At 38.9% G+C, this 24,416-nt stretch overlaps 1 non-coding gene across 1 annotated transcript; it reads right to left on the bottom strand.

The window, feature by feature from the left end:
- Positions 1-12,585: 12,585 nt before the first annotated feature.
- On the bottom strand, positions 12,586-12,649 carry Trnaa-ugc. The gene has a single exon. It is a non-coding gene; the product is annotated as a tRNA-Ala (tRNA).
- Between the last annotated feature and the right edge of the window lie 11,767 nt (positions 12,650-24,416).

The following is a 24,416-nucleotide window of genomic DNA, read 5'->3' as shown; positions in this document are numbered from 1 at the left end:
GTCCATTGCTACAGCAAGGCTATCACAGGGGGCTTCTCCTGTCGTTTTCACCTTCAGGGCTTTTGCAACATTCTAGGAAATATTTGACACATATTTCTCCAGAGATCCTATTTTTACCCCAAACTCACTTGGTATACTCAAAAGCTAACGAACAATGGTAAATTTATAATCCCATGTCTAATTTAGCCACAAGAGTTGAATAAGTTTAAAAAAAAACTCAAGCCTTTTTTAAAATTTGGTCTGAGACCAGGACTCGAACTTGGTACCTGACGCTTTTGCTTATTGACTAGCACTCTAGGGAGTGAACTTTCAAAGCTCTACAAGCTTTATGAAATCCACATTTACTCTTTCTCTTTTTCTTTGTGTGTGTGTGTGTGTGTGTGTGTGTGTGTATGTGCGTGTGTGTGCGTGTGCAAGTGCACACCTGTTTTGGGGCTTGAACTCAGGGCCTGAGTGTTATCTCTAAGTTTTTCCATTCTACACTAGCACTGTGTCACTTGATCAACAGTTCCACTTCTGGCTTTTTGGTGGTTAATTGGAGATAAGAGTCTCATAGCCTTTTCTGCCTGGGCTGGCTTTGAACCAAGATCATCATATCTCAACCTCCTGAATAGCGAGGGTTACAGACATAATCCACCAGCGCTGGGCTCCACAAAGTCACAATGTATGAAGAATTATACTAATGCTTTCTTTCACTGGCCTATTTCCCAATTTGCTTACAAATGTAGGCTTTGTCTACCCCGAATAACTATGGGAAAGTGTTGGTCTTTTCTGAAACATATCCTTCTCTATCACCTCTGACATTTGTTTGCTTTTTTGACCATGCTGGGATTTCTGCTTAGCTGAGATACCATTGCCTGTTATAGTGCCAGTCCTTTTCAAGAAAATGACCTTATTCCTGGAAACCCAAAGTCCTGTCCTACTTAGGAAGGAACTCTGCTCCATCCTTAGCATCACTGACTGGATCCCCATGGGGATCTGGTTTAATCATGGCTAGATTCTCTGCTAGGAAGTCAGAGCTAGACTACTTGAGAGTTTCACAGATTTTGAGAGACAGACAGCAGCAATGGGTCAGGGGAACAGAAAGGTCCCCAGAATAGTGAATGCTTGATTCCAGAAAGTTTGGCCTCAGCAAGCCAAAAACCACATGAGAACTGACAAAGCAGAAGCTGAGAGTATAAAAAAAAAAAAAAAAAAGGAAGCCAGAAGACCAGCAAGCAACAGAAGCAAGAAATCTCAGATTCAGAAAATATATATATATATATAATATGCCACTTTCCAAGCCTAAGCTGCTTTTTCAGTCCCTACCCTGCCCAATAGAGATCTTATTTACTGAAATCCTTTTCAGTTGAGCCCATTGGAATACAATGTATGTCCTCACTTCTCAACCAAATGCTTTTGTCTCCACACTCTTCAGATTTACCTTATTTCTCTCCTTCCCATCCCACAGTCTTCTCTCCCAGAATTTCTTCCTTTTTCGTCCCTCTCCTGACAAGAAAAGCCCCTCCACGTTCCGATCTCCTATCTCTGTATTAGGACTTCATTTTAATTGAGTCCTGAGGCCACTCAGTCCATGATTGGCATAGGCCACGTTGGTCACATCCTAGAAAAGGTGATATGTCCACCAGGTATGACACAGTAAAGAGATAAAACTGAAAGGTAGAAATGAAATGTATTATCTACAGATTCTATGGAGATCAGAGGGTCCCACAGGAAGGCTGGAGTGGTGGAGAGCTCAAGCAGTAGGTGGAGAGTGGCAAAGTACTTTTGAGATGATGCTTCAAGAATTGGCTCATTTAAGAATAACGGTGGGGGAAAAAAAGGACAGAACTTAGTTATAGGATGGTTCTGCTGTCAATCATTAAGGCATTGTGGGCAGCAGGTCCAGGCTGTGTTAGGCATTGAATCAGTGAGATGAGACACAGGTGTACTGTAGCTCAAACCTCCACAAGGGAGATGAAAGTGTGTGTGTGTGTGTGTGTGTGTGTGTGTGTGTGTGTGTGTGTGTGTGTGTGTGTACTAGAACATGAATGCAAGGGCCTCTTGTTCTTGCTTAGCTCTTTCCACTCAAAGCTGGCACTCTACCACCTGAGTCCCATTTGTACTTCTGGCCTTTTTCTGGTCAGTTGGAGATCAAAGTCTTATAAACTTTTCTGCCTTGTCTGGTTTTGGCCTGCCTGCCTCAGAGCTCAGCCTCCTAAGCAGCCAGAACAACAAGCAGAGGGCCCAGCTGAGATAAAGGCTGAATTAGGACCAAGGGCACAGGGTAGTAGAAGGTTTCAAACAACTCATGACAGATGTAAAATTCAATCTGAGGCAGCAACTATATTAAACAAATTTATGATGTGCCTACATACTAGACATGCTTATTTTACAATTGCCATGAACCTTTGCTGGATCAACTTTTATAAATTTGTCTTTCATATGTTGGTTGCTTACTAGATGGCTCTAAAGAAAGAAGTTAAAGAAAGAGTGAGTGCCAGAAGAGCATGGCTGAAATTAGGAAAGCAACCCCCTTTGTAATAGCCCCACAAAAAATAAAATACCTAGGAGTTAACTAAAGAGGTGAAGGACCTCTATGATGAAAACTTTAAAAACCCAAAAAAGGAAAATTAAAGCAGAACTAAGAACTAAAACCTCCCATGCTTCTGGCTTGGAAGGATTAACATCCTGAAATGGCAATTTTTCCAAAGGCTAGCCAAAAATTCAATGTGATACCTGTTAATATCCCAACATCATTCATCAATGAAATACAAGAAGCAATCCAAAAATTCATATGGAACAATAAGAGACCCCGAATAGCAAAAAACAATTCTTAGCAGAAAGAATAGCCCTGGAGGAATATCAATTCCAAATTTCAAACTTTACTTCAAAGCCATAGTAATCAAAACAGCTTGGTAGTGGCACAAGAACAGACCTGAGGACCAATGGAATAGAACTGAAGACCCAGAAATGATCCCACAGACCTATAGCCACCTAATCTTTGACAAGGGAGCTAAAATAATAGAATGGAAGAAAGACAGCCTCTTCAGTAAATGGTGCTGGCAAAATTGATTAAACACCTATAGAAAACTAAAGCTAGATCCATATTTATCACCCTGCACTAGAATCAACTCCAAATGGATCAAAGACCTCAAAGTCAAAGCATACACCCTGAAAACATTACAGGAAGGAATAGGAGAAACTGTAGGGCTCCTTAGCACAGGCCGAAATTTTCTTAATAGAGACCCAGAAACACAACAAATCAAAGAAAGGTTGGACAAATGGGATTGCGTGAAACTGCAGAGCTTCTGCATGGCAAAGGACATAGCTAGCAAGATCAATAGAAAGCCCACAGACTAGGAGAAGATCTTTACTAACCATAAAACAGACAACGGTCTTGTATATAAAATATACTTAGAACTCAAAAAATTAAATCCCCCAACAACAAATCCTCAAAGAAACAATGGCCCAGTTAATAAGTGGGCTAAAGACTTAAAGAGAAACTTCTATGAAGAGGAAATAAGAATGGCCAATAGACACATAAAGAAATGCTCATCTTCTCTAGCCATAAAAGGAATGCAAATCAAGACAACATTGAGATTCCACCTCACCCCAGTTAGAATCGCTATCAAGAAATCTAGTAACAACAGATGCTGGAGGGGATGTGTTCAAAAGGGAACCCTACTGCATTATTGGTGGGAATGTAACCTCATTGAACTGCTTTGGAAAGTAGTATGGAGGTTCCTCAAAAGATTCCACATAGAGCTCCCCTATGACCTAGCAATCCCCACTTTTGTGCATTTATCCAACCGATCATAAACAAGGTCATACCAAAGCTACCAGCACAACCATGTTTATTGCAGCATTATTCGCTATAGCTAAGATATGGAACCAACCAAGATGCCCCTCATTAGATGAATGGATCAAGAAAATGTGATATATATATACATATATGTATGTATATATGTATATACATATATATATGTATATACATATATACATACATATATGTATATATATATCACATTTTCTTGATATATAATATGTATATGTATATATACATATATACATATATGTATATAAATCACATTTTCTTTATCCATAATATATATGTATATATACATATATACATATACACAATGGAATTCTATGCTTCCATCAGAAAGAATGACACTGCCCCATTTGTTAGGAAATGGAAAGACTTGGAAAAAAATTATATTAAGTGAAGTAAGCCAGGCCCAAAGAAACATAGGTCCCATGGTTTCCCATATATGCAATAACTAGTACATGTCTAGGACAAGCAAAGAAAGTCAAAAGTTATGTACATATGACCATATAAGATGATGTTAAGTGAAATGAACCCCAAGACAGAGGCACAAGTGGTTTTTTCTTTCTTGGATTGTTTTTAATGTACTTATAATGCACTATGTGATTCTTTAGTTTCTTTTGTATGTTCTTCCACCATGGTATAACCCCTGTTTTCACTGTATCTGATTCTAGTGTCCTGCATCTTGTATATACATTTTTATAATTTGGGAAAGGAAGGGACATAACAAAATGCTTAAATAAGGACACAGATTGACCCATTGTAACAATGAGATGTACAACAATGAGATGAAAACAAACTTTACAATTTTGGTGGGAGGGGAGGGAAGAGTTGGGGAGGTGGAGAGGGAAGGGATGGTAGGGGAAAAAGAAAGGAGGAGGTAACAATACTCAATAGGAAATGTACTCATTACCCTAATCATGTACGTGTAACCCCTCTGTACAGTATTTTTACAATAAAACATATATATGGAAAAAAAGAATGACTGAGTAAGAAAAATTAGCCAGACACTGGTGTCTCTGCTGCAATGGAGGTTTAAATCCAACCCCAGGCAAGAAAGTCCATGAGACACTTATCTCCAATTAACTACCAAAAAGCTGGAAATGAGTACAAAAGCCCAGGCCCTGAGTTGATGCCCCATGATAACCAAAAAAAAAAAAGGAAAATAGCCAGCCACTAGTGGCTCATGTCTTTAATCCCTAGCTACTCAAGAAGTTGAAATCTAAGGCTCAACGTTCAAAGTTAGCCAGGACACAAAAGGCTGGTACTCTATTAGAGTCCCACCTCCACTTCCAGCTTTTTGGTGGTTAGTTGAAGATAAGAGCCCCATGGGCTTTTTGGCCTGGGACAGCTTCAAACTGCGATCCTCAAATCTCAGCCTCCTGAGTAGCTAGGATTACAGGAGTGAGATACTGGTACCTAGCTTATGATTCCATTTTATAAAAGTTCAAAACCAAGCAAAATATATCTGTGGCTTTGCTAGATCAGCATTTGAGTTTGGAGGAGCATATATTTGAAATTTAAGAAAAGCTAGAGGTCAAGACTATGGGACTTTTAGAAAGCCAGCATAAATGTTCATATTTTTGCATATTTCTGAACATATTTTATACACATACATATGATTTGCCCTTTCATAATCCCCAAAGTTCAAAACCCCAAGGTTTTTTCATAGCTCATTTGGCAACAAAATTTTGACCTGAACCAAACTCATCTGGTGACAAAACCTGACCTTAACTGCCATATTTATTTATAGCCTCTGTGTAGACCACTTGAGGTGAATATTCATGCATTTTCTTGGGAAAGATGAATGCCCTTGCATATGGGATTTTATTGCAGAAGTTATTGAGAATATTATTGTTAGGTAACAAAAATTCTGAATTCCAAAATACACCTGGTCACAAGGATTGAGTACATGGTTTTTATGTATTATGATAAATCTAATAAAGCTCCCCCCAAATGTCTACATTCTAAACTTTTATGTTAAGCCATGTGCAAAGGGGAAATAAGTTTGCAGATAGATTAACAATAAAATTGTATCCATGCTTGTAATCCTAGCAACTCAGGAAGCTCAGATCTGAGGATCATGATTTGAAGCCAACTCAGGTAGGAAAGCCAGGGAGACTCTTATCTCCAATTAACCACCCCAAAAAAAGAAACCCACAGAAGTCCAGTTGTGGCTCACGTGTCTTGAGCCAAAAAGCTAAGGGCAGAGCCCATGTCCTGAGTTTAAGTCCAAGTAATGGCACACACACACACACACACACACACACACACACAAAGGTGATATAAAGACAGAGTATGCACTCAAGCTACTGGAAAGGCAATCAGATTTATGTCATGATTTCTTAATATGTGCATATTTAAATTGATATTAATCTCTAGGCTCTATAAGGAAAAACAATTGTATCTTTAGGTACTTTTTGGGACTTTTTGCCTTACTATTCATAGAAAAGTCGGACTGCAGGTTTACAGACCCAAGAAACCTGTCCAGGTTCTGCCCCTGACTTCCTCTCTCAATACTTTTGCATAGATTTTCCAGTGTTTTCCCAGTTCCCTTTGTTAATAAAAATTCACAAGGAAAAAAAATTAAGACAAAGAAAAAGGCTTTATTTCAATCAGCACTTTGGTAAGCACACACACACAAACACACACACACACTGGCTTGATGTCTTCTACATCAAACTTAAGCCAACTGGAAGAAACAGGAAGGCACTCGTTCTTTACAGAGCAAGTCCAGACCACTATGCAAATAAAGATGCAAGGAAGCTCTGTTTTGATTGGCTGCTGCTTAAATCTGACTATGGGTTATAGTTCAGGTGACTAAGACTTTTAAGTGGATGTTTACCTTGGCAGCTGAAACAGGAACATTTCCCAGCAGGACCTACAAAGTTCACACTAAGGTTCTTTCAGAAACAGCTGAAGGCTGCCCAATTTTATTTGTAATTTAAGCCTTCCATCCCTTGGGTGGAATCTTTCCTGGAAATTCACATTCTGAAACCTCTTCACAGCCAACTCTGACTCAGCTAGTACATGATTTCTCTTTTATATGCCAGGAAACCTTTGGGGGAGGGTGGGGGGTTGGGGTTTGAACTCAGGGCTTGGGCCCTGTTCCTGAGCTTCTTCTGCCCAAGGCTCCACCACTTGAGCCACAGTACCAGTTCCAGCCTTTTCTGAGTAGTTTGTTGAAGATTAGAGTCTCACAGACTTTCCTGCCCAGGATGACTTCAAAGCAAGATCCTCAGATCTCAGTCTCCCAAGTAGCTAGGATTACTGGTGCCCCGCTGCCATGAAACCTTTTAGCAAAATCTTTATTTAGATCCACCACTAAATCCTTCACACCATACCAAGGTATCTTGGTCCCAGACTCACTCCTCTGAACTCCACTAATACCAGAACATGAAGACATGTTCTGTAAACAGACATAAAACAACATTTTAAAATTATTTATAAGTAGTTGTACAAAGGATTTCAATCCTACATGTCAGGTTATGAGTACACTGCATCTTGATCAAGGTCAACAAATGGTTTGCTTGTAGATTTGCATCTTTTAATTTATTTATTGTTATGATACTGGGGCTTGAATTTAGGGCCTGCCTGGGCACTGTCCCTTAGCTTTTTCACTCAAGATTGGTGTTCTATCACTTGGAGCCACACCTCTATTTCCAACTTTTTGCCAGTTAGTTGGAGATAAGGGTCTTATGGACCTGAGCTGCTTGAGCTGGCTTTGAACCATAACTCTCAAATCTCAGCCTCCTGAGTAGCTAGGATTGCAGGCATGAACCAGTAGAGCCTGATTTTTAATCTTCTTATAATTACTGTTCTACTCTAAAAGGTCAGATAATGTGATGTTAGGAAAATGAACCCTTGGATATGTATTTAAATGTTTTTTTTCTTTCATGTGATTGTTTCTAATGCATTTATAAGATTATTTCTTTGTTGCTTTGTATGTCCCTCCCCCACAGTATAACCCCTGCTTTCACTATATTTGATGTCGGTACAATTTGTGGAGGAGAAGGGGAAAAACAAGTCGTTTAAGGATAACTGTGGACTCGTTACAACAATGAGAAGTACAAGTTGTCATGTCGAAAACGAACTTTACAACTTTGGTGGGGGGGGGGGAGGATTGGGGGGGGTAGGAGGAGGCTGGGAAGGGATGTGAAGGGTAAACAAAGGAGGAGGCTGCAATGCTTGATAAGAAATGTACTCATTATCTTGCCCATGTAATTGTAACCCCTCTGTACAGTATGTTCACAATAAAAAATAAAAATTTTTTTAAAAAAGAAAGAAAACAAACTTTACAACTTTGGGGGGGGGCAGGGAGGCGGGAGTTGGGAAGATGTGGAGGGAAGGGATTGTAGGGGAAAAACAAAGGAGGAGGTAACAATGCTCAATAGGAAATGTACTCATTACCTGACTCATTACACTGTAACCCTTGTGTACAGTATTTTTACAATAAAAAAATATAAAAAAGTAGAGAACTCACATAAAAAAAACTTTTTAGGACTTCAAGACTCTTTTTCAGATGGGTCCTTTATTGCATTCATTTAACAGATTCAAAAATGGCATTAAAAATGGCATTAAGATTTTGGCTAAGGGAACCAGAAAATATTAACTTCCCAATCAAATTTCACAAGATTGGCTATCCTCATTAGAAGCAGATTGCTGGAAAACTGCTAAAGAATCACTACTTGGGGAATTAGGACCTAAACAAAGGCATGAGTTGTTTTGAAACAGTAATCTCACCATAAAAATATCCTGCCAATGACTGAGAAACCAGAAACCACAGATAAATAACAGACAAAATAACTACTTTAAGTAGGGTGCCAGTTACACCTATAATCCTAGAAGGCTGAGATCTGAAGAGTGCAGTTGGAAGCCAGCCCAGGCAGCAAAGTATGTGAGACTCTTACCTCTAATTAACTACATAAAAGCTGGAAGTGGAGCCTGTGGCTCAAAGTGGTGGAGTCCTTGAGCACAAAAACTCAGAGATAGCACCCAGGCCCTGAGTTCAAGCCCCAAGACTGGCCACATACACACAAAAAAAGCAAGTAACTTCTTTAGTCACTGAGTCTGGTACCTGTTCTCTTCTTTTTTTGTGATTAAGTGATTACATAAATTTCACAGAATTTTGGGATAGTGATACTTAGTTAAAGTCACAAACATATTCTAACCTTCATGGGGCAAATTGCCTTTATCATGGTTTATAAAGTTTATGAATTCCACGAGCTTTGACAATACAGTTATTTCTTCCATATTGGATGATATGTATATTGCTTTCCTTTTGCTTAGTATTAGCTTTTCCCTCTTCCCCCCTCATTCCCTCCCTCCCATCGCTGCCATTGAGTTGCTCAGTTCATTGTATTCAATGTCCAGTGCAGCTGATGGGCCCCTCTGTTGTATGTTTTCCCCTGTTTCCCTCTGTTTCTGTGTCCTCCTCCTAGTTGCCTTCAGATATGCACATATATCCCATATATGCGGTCAGCAGCATGGGGTCATTTAGTAATGATATGACCAGATGAGTGGAGGTCCTTTGTTTCTCAAGTCTTGTTTACTTTGTCATATCTCCTTACATTTTGGATTTAACATCCACTTATCAGGAAGACCATGTGCCTTTTTGTCTCTTTGCTCTTGGCTTACCTCACTCAACATGATTTTTTTCTAGTTTCATCCATTTCCCTGCAAATGCCATTATTTTGTCCTTTCTAACGGCTGCATAATATTCCATTGTATATAGGTATCACAATTTTTGGATCCACTCATCTGTAGTGGGGTATCTGGGTTGTTTGCATATTCTGGCTATTATAAACAGTGCATGTGCCTTTGCATCCTGATTCCTGTTGTTCAGGATAGATGTCTAGGAGTGGTACGGCTGGGTCATACAGGAGGTCTATATTTAGCTTGAGATACCTCCAGACTGCTTTCCAAAGTAGTTGTATTAGTGTACATTCCCACTAGCAGTGCAATAGGGTTCCTCTTTCTCTGCATCCCCTCCAGCATTTGTCATTGGCTGAATTTAGGATGTGGGCCATTCTGACTGGGGTGAGGTAGTATCTCAGGGTTGTTTTTTTGTTGTTGTTGTTGTTCTTTTTTAACTGTATTTTTTTTGTCTTTTCTTTTTTGGTACTGTAGATTGAATCCAGGACATTGCACTTTCTAGGCAAGCACTTTGCCACTTAGCTACATCCCAGCCTGGTACAAGTTCTCTTTGTTCCTTTGGATAGGTAAATGTGGCCGTGTGTGTATGTCAAAGGTAGACTTGGAATACTTAACCTTCAAGAAGACTTGGGTGTCTAGCAAATCTCCTTAGTAACCATATTCCTGAGGAAGATAGTGTGGTCCAGTCTACGTGCCTATGTTGTTGTATTAAAGTCTGGCTTCTGGGAAACTTCACCAATTCCTTCTGCACATATTTACTGAGTGCCTACTATGTGGGAGATACTGTTGTAAGTATGTATCATGTACTTCCAAATTAGTAAAACATATATGTACTCGTGGATATAATGCTAGGATGGGGGATACTGCCTTTGGTTAAATAAATAAACTATCATAACACAATAATAGTCTGTATAATGAATAATAAAGAAAAACAGAAAATGGGGATAGATTCAAGAGAGGACCGGAGAAGCTGTTGTACATTGTGACTTTGCAGGAAGTGTCTTTGAGAAGGTAACTGAAACTAGATAGGAAAAGAATGAGAAATCATGCCTTATAGTTAAATATCAGGGAGCGGGAGTTGGGGAGGGGGAGCATTCCAGGCAATGAAAATTGAATTCAAAAGCTGCCCCATCTGGGTCTGGAAACATGGCAAGAGATTTCTCAAGTAGCTAAGGTGGCTAGAGCTATGAATGAGAAGAAAATGGCCAAAAGTGAGTTAGGAAAAGAGGCTCTGATGATATAGGACTTTGAAGGCTATGCAGATGACACTGGATTGGTTTCTCTCTCTCATCTCGCCTCCCCCCTCGCCTCCCCCCTTCCCCCCCGCTTCCTTTTCTTCTCCCTCTCCTTCTCATTGTTTTCCTAAAGGGGAGTTGAGAGCAGGTTAAAATGACCAGGTTTAAATTCTAAAAATCCTTGTGGTGTGAGAACTACAAGAAAGTAAAGTCAGGAAATGGGTCATTTGGAGATGATAGTAGTGACATTGGCCAGGGTCAGAAGAAATGAGGTAGAGAGACCCATCCAGGGTAGGGTGGAGACACATAAGATGACCGACTCTTAGTGTTTTGTCCTGTATAATTGGATGGGCCCATTTCTAAAGTGGGGAACACTGGAACAGGAATTTAGGGGAGAAGGCTTTTGTACATATTGACTAGAGGGTTGTTAAATATAACAACCAAGTAAGGATGACATAGAAAAGACAGTATCTGAGTCTGAAATTAGGAAATAGTTTGTACCAGAAATGCACACTAGAGAATCATTCGGGAATAATATGTAATCTTAGAATCATGAAAACAGAGGAGATTACCTCTAGCTCAAGCCTGACTAAAGGATGATTTTATATTTATTTGTTTGTTTGTTTTCATGCTTGTAATGGGGCTTAAACTTAGAGCCTGAGCACTGTCCCTTAGCTTTTTCACTCAAGGCTGGCCCTCTACCACTTGAACCACAGCTCTCCCTCTGGTTTTCATTGGTAGTTAGTTGAAGATAAGAGTCTCACAGACTTTTTTGTATGTTTTTTATTGTAAAAATACTGCACAGAGGGGTTACAGTTACATGAGCAAGGTAATGAGTCCATTTCCTATCAAGCATTGTTGCCTCCTCCTTTGTTTTCCCCTACCATCCCTTCCCTCCCACCTCCGCAACTACCCCCCCTTCCCTCTCTCCCCTGCCAAAGTTGTAAAGTTCATTTTCAACATAGTCTCTTGTACATTTCATTGTTACAATGGGTCAACCTGTATCCCTATTTAAGCATTTTGTTTTTTCCCTTCCTCTCCCCAAATTAGACAAATGTATATACAAGATTCAGGGTACTGACATCAAAAACAGTGAAAACAAGGGTTATACCATAGGGGAGGAACATACAAAGAAACAAAAAATCACATGGTACATTATAAATATGTTAGAAACAATAGCAAGAAAGAAAAAAATATTTGTGTCCCTATCTTGGGGTTCATTTAGCTTAACATTATCTTATATGGTCATATGTACATAGCTTTTGAGCTTTTCTACTTGTCCTACATATCACAAAATTTTTTTAGGCCCAGGATTGACTTTAAACTGTGATCCTCAGATCTCAGCCTCCTGTGTAACTAGGATTACAGGCATTAACCACCAGTGATCAGCTAGAGCAAAGTCTTACAGTTGGGTTCTTGAGGCCTTCCATCAAACATAGAAAAGAGGCCCAGAAATTATATGAGAGAAAGGAAAGAACCCTGGTTACTAACTTGCCATGTGTCTTGACACCATATCCACCATATTCCCTCAATGACTTTGAAAATCTGTCCACTGGAATGCTGGTAAAGAGATATTTCTTTAAATAGTGCAGTGGTATTAGGAACCATATTTAAGCCAATGCTTACTAATATTTATATTGGTGCCCATCCCTGGACTTGGGTGCTGTCCCTGAGCTTTTATGCTCAAGACTAGCACTCTACCACTTGAGTCACAGCTCCACTCTTGGCATTTGTGCTGTTTAAGTGAAAGTGAGAACCTCATGGACTTTCTTTGTTTTGGGTCCGGTCGTGGGGCCTGAACTCTGGGCCTGGGTACTGTCCCCTCAAGGCTAGCGCTCTACCACTTGAGCCACAGCGCCACTTCCAGCTTTTTTCTTTTTGCTTATGTGGTGCTGAGAATCGAACCCAGGACCTCGTGCATGCAAGGCAAGCGCTCTACCACTGAGCCACCTTTCCAGCCCCCATCATGGCCTTTCTTGACCAGGTTAATTTTAAACTGCAATCCTCATCTCAGCTTCCTCAGTAACTAGGATTGCAGGCATGAACCAGACACCTGACTATACAGTATTTTCAACAAAAAAATTCTCTTCCTCTTCTTTATAATAGATAAAATATATGCAGGTAAAGTATATGGCTTTTCCTTATACACCCTATCTTGCCCCCAATACCAGGATTCAGTCTTTAGAATTTCCAACAGACTTATTAAATTTGTTTTTAAAGAAATGTGATTAGCTGAGTACTGGTGCCTCATACCTGTAATCCTAGCTATTCAGGAGGCTAAGATCTGAGGACTGCAGTTCAAAGCCAGCCTAGGCAAGAAAGCCCCTGAAATCCTTATCTCCAAGTGACTGGTAGTCTCCAAGTCACTGGTAGCTAGATATAGAGGTGCGGCTCAAGTGGTAGAGTGCCAGCCTTGAGTGAAAAAGCTGAAGGATGGTGCCCAGGTTGAGTTTAAGTCCTAGTACCTCCATATACACACACATACACACACACACACACACACACACACACACACACACACACACAATGTTATTTGATGCAAACAAGTAAAATATAGCAAAAAGTAAAAGATAAGCTTGTTAAATATAAACATTGAGGCTCATTATCCCTTAGAAAAGATTAGAAAGTAATCTTAATTCTGTCTCATTGGAAATTGATTTTTTAATAAAATGAAATTTTGAGAAAGGGCCATTACATCTTTTAAAATGAACAGAGGATTACACTGGAAATTTTATAAATATTCATTAAAATCTTCCTTTCCTGGTAAGATGTCACTTGCTCTATTAAAAATCACCTAATTTGAAGGAAGTATCCCTAGAGAAACATGAGAACACAGGATAGAGGCAATATTAAATATGCTTAAAAAGTCAACATATCAGTCTTCCCCCATTATTCCCTTTTATTATCTTTTTAGCAAGTTTAATGTGTTATTTTAAAACTTGGAAAAATTTTAATATGTTTTATCTTCCTCCCAAGTTTATTAAGATAAAATGGACAAACAAAAATTGTCTACATTAGGTTGGATGTCAGTTGCTCATGCCAGTAATCCTAGCTACTCAGGAGACAGAACTGAGGATCATGGCTCTAATCAGCCTAGGCAGATAAGTCTAGGAGACTTGGCAAAAAGCCAATGTGGAGGTATGGCTCAGGTGGTAGAACACCAGCCCTGAGTGGAAAAGCTAAGATACAGAATCCTGGCCCTAAAGTCAAGGCCCAGTACTGGCACACAAAAAAAATTTATGTATTTATGTTTAATTAAATGATATTTTAACATAAAGATACATTGTAAAATGAAGAAATCAAGCTACTTATCATAGTCCAATTATACTTATTCTTTGTTGATGGTGATAATGTTTAAGATGTATTTTTTCTATATGTTTTAAGCATATAATACATTATTATAAACTGTCTATAGTATGCTATCCAATACCTCCCCAAACTTTATAGGGTTTGGCCACCACCACCTCCACCCCTGCAGTCTCCATTCTGCTCTGTTTGTGTTTGACTTCATTAGATTTCCTTCTTGGCTGAATGACATTCTGTTGTCTGTATGTACTGCCGTATCTTTATCCATTTATCCATTGGTGGACATTCAGGTTATCTATCTATCTATCTACCTATCTATTTATAGTGCCAGTCCTGGTGCTTGAACTCAGGGCCTGGGCACTCTCTTCTTAGCTTTTGTACTCAAGGATGGTGCACTACCACTTTGAACCTCACCTCCACTTCTAGCTTTTTTGCTGGTTAATTGGAGACTTTCCTGCCCAACCTGGCTTCAGATCCCGGCCTCCTGATTGCTAGGATGATGCATGATTTTTGAGAATTTTTTTCACGTTCCTGTTACCTATTTTTAGGGCTTCCTTTGAGAAATATTTTGGGTTATTTGTGTCCTTTTGAGTAGCATTACTTACTTTCTTGCTATTGTATTATTTATTCCTTATTAGATACATGGTTTGTAAGTATTTCTCTTCTCCATAGGTTGTCTCTTCATTCATGGACTGTTTGCTTTGCTGTGGAGAGACCTTCGGTTTGATGCAATCTCATTCATCTCTTTGACTTTTGTCCCTTGAACTTCCTCTAAGGTCTTGTTCCCAAATATCATTGATTAGGCCAACGTCAAGACACTTTTTCCCTTTGTATTTTTCTTCTTGTAGTTTTCTTTACACTTACATTGAGTAGAAAAACATCTTATCATAGCCCTTGATAGGACAGTTTTTTGGGAGGACAGCCACTTCTTGCTGAAGAAAGATGGCTGCCCTGTCTTGGGATATAGCTTGCCAAGCATAGGATGGCAAATTAGGATTCATTGAAGGTGTTGTAAAGCAAAATGAAAGATTCTAAATTTAGACGTGCTCTAGTCACACTGACTGATCTTAGATAGATGATTTGGTTTTTAATCATTTGACGTCCAATTAAGTTGCTGGATTCCAGGTGTAGCAATTATTTATAGTAGGGCTAGATAGGTAATCTATCTTTTCCTTACTCAAAAAAAATTTTTTTTTAACCGTATTAGCTACATGAGTGTATTTTTTCCATTCTGAATTTATCTTTCTCCAGAAAAAAAAAAAACTGAGGGCTTAATATATTCTAAAACTACACTAAGAATGCATTAAAGGTCAGACACCAGTGTCTCACGCCTGAGCTATTCAGGAGGCTGAGCTCTAAGGATTGTGATTCAAAGCCATCCCAAGCAACAAAGTCCTTGAGACTCTTATCTCCAATTAACTACCAAAAAAAGCCAGAGGTGGAACTGTGGCTCAAGTAGTAGAGCTCTAGCCTTGAGCAAAAAAACTCAAGGATGGGGCTGGGAAGGTGGCTCAGTGGTAGAGCGCTTGCCTTGCATGCCTGAGGCCCTGGGTTCAATTCCTCAGCACCACATAAGCAAAAAGAAAAAAGCCGGAAGTGGCGCTGTGGCTCAAGTGGTAGAGCGCTAGCCTTGAGCTGAAGAGCTGAGGGACAGCGCCCAGGCCCAGAGTTCAGGCCCCATGACCGGACCCAAAAAACAAAACAAAAAAAAAACTCAGGGACAACACCCAAGCCCTGAGTTCAAGCTCAAAACCAGCACACACACACACACAAACACACACACACACACACACACATAGAATGAAAAGAAAAAGAACAAAGAATAAATTCATCAAAGTTTTTAGAGTCAAAGAAAGAAAGGAAAAAAATAGTCTTAAAATAGTCTAATTTCTGCTATCCCAAATTGAACTCTCCATCACTGTACCTGATCTTCTTTTGGAAAGAAAATGTCAAATATTAGACTATCCTTAGAATGAATATCATTAGACTATCATTAGAATGAAGGCACTTTTGTGAAAAGGTTGTGTTCCTTATGGAAGTGGACCTGAAATCTCTTTTGTCCAAGTACCAATAGCTTTCCATCCACCAGTCCCAAATGGGCTGACCATTTAAATTATACCCAACTGGCTCCTTATTTTATTTTAAAATTTCATCTTATCTACACTTGTCAACAATCAATTTTAAGCCCCTAAACTAATGATAGTGATCATATTAGTTTTTACTCATCAAGTTGTTAAATCTGTGCCAAGCATTGTTCTAAGCATATTTACATATATGAGCTCATCTAAGCTTCTCAACATTCTATGAGGTTAAGGTAGTGCTCAGGTTTAAAGTCAACAGTTCAGCTAAGATACAGGTTCTTTCTTTCCCTTCTTCTGGCCTTTCCTTCCCTCCTCTTTCCTTCCCTTCTCTTTCCTTTTCTTCCTCTTTCTCTTTCCTTCCTTTATTTCTCTCCTTTCTTTCTCTTCCTTCCTTCTTTCTCTTCCTTCCTTCCTTCCTTCCTTCTTTCTCTTCCTTCCTTCCTTCCTTTCTTCTTTCTCTTCCTTCCTTCCTTCCTTCCTTCCTTCCTTCCTTCCTTTCTTTCTTCCTTCTTTCCTTCTTCCTTCCTTCCTTCCTTCCTTCCTTCCTTCCTTCCTTCCTTTCTTCCTTCCTTCCTTCCTCTCTTTCTTTCTTTTCTTTCTTTCTTTCTTCTTTCTTTCTGCCTTTCTTTCTTTCTGCCTTTTCTTTCTTTCTGCCTTTCTCTCTTTATTTTTCTTTCTTTCTTTCTTTCTGCCTTTCTTTCTTTCTGCCTTTCTTTCTTTCTCTTTCTTTCTTTCTTTCTTTCTTTCTTTCTTTCTTTCTTTCTTTCTTTCTTTCTTTCTTTCTCTCTCTCTTTCTGCCTTTCTTTCTTTCTGCCTTTCTGCCTTTCTTTCTGCCTTTCTGCCTCTCTTTCTTTCCTGGTCCTGGGGATTGAACTCTGTCTCTAAGTTTTTTTTTGCTGAAGGCTAGTGCTCTACCACTTGAGCCACAGCTCTACTTCCAGCTTTTTTTGGGTGCTAATTGGAGAAAAGAGTCTCGCAGCCTTACCTGTCTAAGCTGGCATGAGCCACCAGTGCCTGGCTTCATGGGTTATTGCCTTATATCTTAGTTTTACTTGTAACTTATTGGTAACTGTAAAGGAGAAGGTAATAGTGTATGAACATAATTAATGTGTGTATATGTGTGTATGTAAATTATGTGTGTTTAAAAAGGAGAGGTCAGGAAAGCGAGTGATTCAGAAAGAGTAATATAAATGTTGATTTGATCAAAGCACATTATATGCATGTATGTAAATATCACAATTAGTGCTAAATGTTTTTGAAAAGAGTATAATGAATAAACCTAATGAAAGAAATCTATACTTCTTGCTTACTAAATGCACATAAGTTCTAACGGTTCTTTTTTTGTAGTTCTGGAATTCAAACTCAGGATTTTATTCTTGCTAGGCAAGTATTCAACCACTTGAGCCATGCCCCAGCCTTCATTATTTTTTATATAGCATCTCTATACCCATATATATATATATATATATATATACATATATATATATATATATGTATATATGAGAGAGAATGTGTGTGTGTGTGTGTGTGTGTGTGTGTGTGTGTGTGTGTGTGTGTGTGTGTGTGTGTTGCCTGGGCAAGCTTAGATTGAGATCCTTCTATTTAAGTGTTCTGCATAGCTGGGCTGGCAGGTGCATGCACACCATGTTTAGATTTTTATCGATTGAGATGGAGGTCTTCTGAACTTTTTGTTCTGACTGGCCTCAAACTACTATCCTCCTGATCTCAGTTTCCTGAGTAGCTAGGATTACAGGCAGGAACCACTGCACTTGGCTAGTTCTAGAGGTCCTTAAACATATAATTCATCAATAAGCAGGATCACCTGTAATGCTTACTGAAGGTGCTTCAAGCCCTTCTGGGGCTAGTAATTTACCTGATTATGGCTGAGGTGAAATGAAGGCTGGTCCCTGAACAGGCCTCAAATATTTGTGCATAAGAAATACTTATTGTAGAAGATAGAAGAATTAAAAAGAGGATAAATATTAGATTTGGGACAACTTCGGTAGACCAAAGTTTTCTAAGTTGAGGGGTATTTTTTACTAGTATTTATATCTGACTTATTATTCAGCTTCCTTGTTGACTGGTACCCTATCACTTGATGTATACCTGCAGCCTAGTTTTTTGCTGATTAATTAGAAGTGGAGGCTCATGGGCTTTTCTATCTAGACTGGCTTCAAACTCAAATCCTCTAGATCTCAGCTTCATGAGTACACAGGTATGGCCCAGTTGAATACAATAATTTTCAATGTTGAAGTTCAATTAGCAATTTTCTCTCATGAACTAAGTCTAATTCTATGAATTTATAGATTTCCGTGGACAGTGAAGTAGCACATTTGTAGCAACAGTTTCATTAAAGTTGTTCACATCAAAATTAGGAAACAAGGCATGTTTTTATGTCTCTTTCACGTTGTCTTTCTATTTAAAAGCCACTTTGATTATTCTTGCTATGGGTACTTTAGCAAAATCCCTGAGAAGATCTTGATTACTGCTAATTATCAGTTGCCTATAATAGTGTGTTTTGCTGGTCATCAAAGAGCTCTCTAAAAATGTTGTTATATTAGCAAAAAGTGGGAGGAATTGCCAACATTATATCAGCAAGCACTTCTGAAATGTAGACATACAATAGTCTTGCCTGATGCCACAAAACCAATCTGTTTCAGGGAGAGATGGACAGTCTAATGTTTTGCACAGTCTAAACAGATCATTTACAAATTATGGTCTATGCAGGGGAGGCTTCCAATGGTGAAACTTCCTTTGAACAACTAGACATGAAAGAGACATCAAAATATGCCTTGTTTCCTAATTTTGCTGTGAACAGCTTTAATGAAACTGTTGCTATGAATGTGTTACTTCACAGTCTAACAAAATGAATACCAGAAAGTTGGAACTTGAGATGTAAAAAGGAGGGCTGAGGTCAAGGGGATGGGGTAGAAAGAAAGGAAGGGGTGAGAGAATGCAGTTATGTGTGTATATATATATATATATATATATATATGTATGTATGTATTATGTATATATGTGAAAATGGCACTAGGTCAATTGAGGGAAGGGGTGGGACTGGGAGAGATGGGGAAGGCTGACCAAAGGAACACTGATGAAGATGCATTGTTCTCCTCAACTGGCATATTGAATTGAAACCATCTCTACAACTACGTGAAGATAATGCAATAAATAATAACTTCTTGTGGATAAAAAACAATAACATCATACAAGGGTCTGTGATATGACATGAGGTTGATGGAATTCTTGGATTGAAAGGGAAATTGAGCCGGGTGCCGGTGGCTCACACCTGTAATCCTAGCTACTCAGGAGGCTGAGATCTAAGGATTGTGGTTCAAAGCCAGCCTGGGCAGGAAAGTCCATGAGACTTTTATCTCCAATAAAGTACTGGAAGTGGCACTGTGGCTTAAGAGGTAGAGCACTAGCCTTGAGCTGAAGAGCTGAGGGACAGCACCCAGGCCCAGAGTTCAAGCCCCACAACTGACCAAAAAAAGAAAAAAGAAAGAAAAGAAAGGGAAGTTGAGGGTAAATTTTGTCTAATTTCTGGGTAACTTTTGAGATGTTTTACATATTTGCTTCCCTTTGTGTACTAATTACCATTTCTCAATATCTGATACTCCCTCTGATCCTGAATCATTTTCCACAGGTGTTAGGTTTATAAGTGGGAGGGAAGGGATAGTAGGGGGAAAACAAAGGAGGAGGCAACAATGCTCAGTAGGAAATGTACTCATTACCTTGCTCATGTAACTGTAACCCCTCTGTACAGTATTTTTACTATAAAAAAATACAAAAAATTAGTTTGACCAAATCCTCTCTATTGTGAAAGGACTGGTTTTCATAGAAAATACCATCATTGGCTTTCAGAAACATCTTAAGCAGATCACTGACCTTTGCTTTCCTACTGGTGACTCTCTCTTTTGAATACATTTGTTAGGTATCATATGCTATGAGCTGTCAATATCAATAAAAGACTTCTTTTGGAGAAAAGAAGAGTGCACTGGAGAGTGTGCATGTGTGCATGTGCGCAGGTCTGGCAGGGGTGACTGGTATTGGAGTTTGATGTTAAGGCTTTATGTTGTACTTTAGCTTTCTTGCTCATAGCTGGTGGTCTACCATTTGAACTCTGCCTCCAATCTAGCATTTTGCTGGTTATTTTGGAGATGCAATTTCTTAGACTTAGCTGCCCTAGGCTGACTTTCAACTTTGATCCTCCAGATCTCAACTTCTTGAGTAGCGAGGTGAGAGTCTAGGACACCTGGCTGGGGAGAATGTTTTTCCCAATAAGACTATGAGAAAGTGTGATAGAAAGTAGAATGTGAAGAAGTGGAGAGAATGAAGTAAAGGGAATAGGAATACATTAGAAAGCCACATAAGATGATCTATATTCTCTTGGTTGTTTGCATTTCCAATTCATTTTAGTCAGTGTGGTCTCAGTCTTAATATTTCCAGGTGGAGTGCATACCTAATCTCATGTTTTATCCAACAGATGGCATTGCATGAAAATACGTTCAACTCTCAAAAGGCTGTTCTAAAAAGAAAATGTTTTGATTATTAGGATAAATATGAATGCTTTAAAAAGACATTCAAGCAGAGTGTTTTCAGAAGTAGGACTATTTATTGCTGTCAGGATTAAAATCAATATTAAATTTATTAAGATTAAAAATGAAAATAGGCTAGTCTTCTCTGTGCATTCCAGTTTTACTTACAAATCTCACTGTGCTATTTATACATCTGTCCAAGTGAGAGCAAGTCTCTAACTATTCTTGGGTTAATATTTGACTGAATAAGTTTCCTTAAGCAAGTGGTCATATTTACTAATTTAATTAAGTTTCCTAGAGCATTTTATTTTGAATGTATTTTTTTTTAATTTTATTTTATTTGTGAACATACTGTACAGAGGGGTTACAATTACATGGGCAGGATAATGCGTACATTTCTTTCCAAGCATTGCAGCCTCCTCCTTTGTTTACCCTTCACCTCCCTTCCCAGCCTCCCCCCTCCCCCCACCAATCCCAATCCTTCTCCTTCCCCCCCTTTCCCCCCCTCCCTCCCTAACCCCCCCACCCTCGCACCCACGTTGTAAAGCTCGTTTTGGACATGACAACTTGTACTTCTCATTGTTGCAACAGGTCCACCTGTATCCTTAAACAACTGGTTTTTCCCCATCTCCTCCACAAGTTATACTGACATCAAATATAGTGAAAGCAGGGGTTATACTGTGGGGGAGGGACATACAAAGCAACAAAGAAATAATCTTATAACTGCATTAGAAACAAATGCATGAAAGAAAAAAAACATTTAAATACATATCTAAGGGTTCATTTTCCTAACATCACATTATCTGACCTTTTCCGCTTGACTCATACATATACTAGATATTGCAAATAAGGGAAACCATGGGACCTATGTTTCTTTGGGCCTGGCTTACTTCACTTAATATCATTTTTTCCAAGTTTTTCCATTTCCTAACAAATGGGGCAATGTCATTCTTTCTGATGGAGGCATAGAATTCCATTGTGTATATATACCACATTTTCTTGATCCATTCATCTACTGAGGGGCATCTGGGTTGGTTCCAGATCTTAGCTATGGTAAATAATGCTGCAATAAACATAGTTGTGCTGGTAGCTTTAGTGTGGTCTTGTTTGTAAACATTTGGGTAAATGCCCAAAAGTGGGATTGCTGGGTCATAGGGGAGTTCTATGTGAAGTCTTTTGAGGAACCTCCATACTGCTTTCCAAAGTGGTTGAACAAGTTTACATTCCCACCAACAATGAAGTAAGGTTCCTTTCTGTCCACATCCCCTCCAACATCTGTTGTTGTTAGAGTTCTTGATTTTTGCCGTTCTAACTGGAGTAAGGTGATATCTCAATGTTGTTTTGATTTGCATTTCTTTTATGGCTAGGGATGTTGAACATTTCTTCATGTGTCTATTGGCCATCCTTCTTTCTTCTTCAGAGAAGTTTCTCTTTAAGTCTTTCGCCCACTTATTTATTGGGCAGTTGTTTCTTTGAGGATTTGTTGTTGGGGGGTTTAATGTTTTGAGTTCCAAGTATATTTTAGATATGAGACCCTTGTCCGTTGTATGGCTAGTAAAGACCTTCTCCCAATCCGTGGGCTTTCTATTGATCTTGCTAGCTATGTCCTTTGCCCTGCAGAAGCTCTGCAACTTTATGCAATCCCATTTGTCCAACCTTTCTTTGATTTGTTGTGTTTCTGGGTCTCTATTCAGAAAATTTCGGCCATTGCATGTATTATTTATTTACTTATCTATTTGTGCCAGTAGTGGGGCTTGAATTTTGGGCTTTATGCTCTCATTGGCTTTTTCACTCAAGGCTGAGCTCTACCATTTGCCCCACAGCTCCATTTCTGCCTTTTTTCAGCTTACTTAGAGACAAGCCTCTCTCTGATTTATCTCCCCAATCTGACTTTAAACAGGGATGCTCAGATCTCAAGCTTCTGAGTTATTTTACTTTTAGAAGGACAATATATTTGAATTGGAAACCATTGCTGGAAGACACGAAAATTTCTGGCTGAATGACATCAAAGTATATCTAAATAAATGAAGAGATAATCTATGTTCATGGATAGAAAGACTGAAAATTTATAGATAAAAATTATCTGCAATTGGTCTGTAAATGTAATGTGATATCTATCAAATCTCAACTGATTTTTTTTGCAGAAATTGGCAAAAAAAAAAACCAACATTTATGCAAAAATGGAGAAAAATTCCCCAAACAGTACACAGTTGGAGAACTTTGTACTGTATATAGATATAGATTACCAAAAGAAAATACCAAGGCTAGAAATAACCCCCTTATGTCTATGAACTACTAAATTCAAATAAGATAATTCAGTACAGAAAAAAGAATGGTCTCTTTCATGGAGAAAATTCTTTGTTCATATGCCGACAAATGAATTTAGACACATCACAGCCTATGCAAAAATTAACTCAAATTTGGCCATAGAATGAACTGTATGAAATAAAGTATAAATTCTGAGATTGTGACATAGAAGTAAAACTACATGATTTGGGACAAGGACAAAATTTCTTAGGTGTGACACCAATTGAAAGTTATTAAAAAATCTTCTAGTCCAAACGTGTCTAAGCACTGAGAGCTCATGCCTGTAATTTAAGCTACTCAGGAAGCTAATATCTGAGGTCCAGATTTGAAGCTAGCTCAGAAAAGACTGAGACTCTTAACTCGAATTAGCCACCAAAATTCCAGAAGTGGAGCTGTAGATCAAGTGACTGACTGCCAGCTTTGAGTGAAAAAGCTGAGAGACAATGCCTAGGTCCTGAGTTCAAGACCCATTACCAACACAAAAATAAAGAAATGAAACCTTGACCAGAATTGGGTTATCACTCATAACTGCCAAGAAACATGGGGAGGTAAATATTTCCCCTAAAGAAAATTAGGGATTTAATACTTAATAAAATTATGATAAGTGAATAAGCGATGTCCAAGTAAATGAAATGTGTGGCACTTCGTATTTAATGATTACATACTCAGTTGTAGTTTATCTACAATAATGATCTAGGTGTTTCTAGCTATTATTTAGTCATTACTTCATACATAAAAGAAATCATAGACAAGTTAATGATATAGACAAAGCATTTTCCTCACATCTCTGTAATTCTTGTCTACTTGCTAAAAGTAGAAATAACCAGGTTCCAATGGCTCACACCTGTAATCCTAGCTACTCAGAAGGCTGGGATCTGAGGATCGAAACCAGCCCATGAAATGTGTATCTTCAATAAACTACTAAAAAAGCCAGAAGGGAGCTGTGGATCAAGCAGTAAAGTGCCAGCTTGGGCTCAGGGACAGCACCCAGACCTGAGTTCAAGCCTCCAAGACTGACATACACACAAAAAATGGCATCACAGGATTGAGTTCAAAACCAGCTGGGGAAAGAAAGTCCATGCAACTCCAAAGTCCATGCAACTCCAATTAATTAGCAAAAAGCTGAAAGTAGAGCTGCGGCTCAAGTGGTAGAGCACCAGTCTTGAACTAAAAAGTTCAAGAATAGCACGTAGGCCTTGATATCAAGTCCCAGGACCAACTCACACACACACACACACACATACACACAGTGTTCTTGAAAAAGCTGATGAGAAAAAGAGGAGTATGATATTGAAAATGGTAAACTTGCTGGGTATCTGTGCTTCAAGCCTGCAATCCTAGCTATTCAGGAGGCTGAGATTTGAGGATCTCGGTTTGAAGCCAGCCAGGGCAGGAAAGTGTGAAACTCTTATCTCCAATTAACCACCAGAAAACAGGAAGTGGTTCTGTGGCTCAAAATGGTACATCATTAGCCTTGAGCAAAACA

Source organism: Dipodomys spectabilis, unplaced genomic scaffold (genome assembly GCF_019054845.1).
Source record: "Dipodomys spectabilis isolate Male_0828 unplaced genomic scaffold, ASM1905484v1 ptg000039l, whole genome shotgun sequence".
Taxonomy (NCBI): Eukaryota; Metazoa; Chordata; class Mammalia; order Rodentia; family Heteromyidae; genus Dipodomys; species Dipodomys spectabilis.
The sequence above is the reverse complement of the archived record's forward strand: the minus strand, read 5'-3'. Positions and strand labels throughout refer to the sequence as shown.